Source organism: Lycium ferocissimum, chromosome 11, assembly GCF_029784015.1.
Source record: "Lycium ferocissimum isolate CSIRO_LF1 chromosome 11, AGI_CSIRO_Lferr_CH_V1, whole genome shotgun sequence".
Classification (NCBI taxonomy): domain Eukaryota; kingdom Viridiplantae; phylum Streptophyta; class Magnoliopsida; order Solanales; family Solanaceae; genus Lycium; species Lycium ferocissimum.
Window position 1 is genome coordinate 7,662,589 of NC_081352.1, and position 316 is coordinate 7,662,904.

The window sequence follows — 316 nt, forward strand, 5'->3', positions numbered from 1 at the left end:
AAAAACCCTGTTTCCCCCCCCCTTGGATTTTTTGGAATCTCCAGAGGTTTCCTTCATTGATTCACTTGATTCGTTTTTGATCTTTGATTTCTATGGTTTTATCGTGGATGAGATACTTGGAAGGTTCTAGAGGCGTGGAGAGGGTGGAAGTCGGTACGGAAATGAATAAAACAAGTGGGCATCACTTATATAAACTTAGAACATTTCAAATTGCTCAGGACTCTCCACTGACCGTTCCACGGTCCGTGAACCCGCTGTCGTCGTGGAACTGGTCGTGGTTCACGACCAGCCTGCATCTTCCCTCACGTTTATTCCA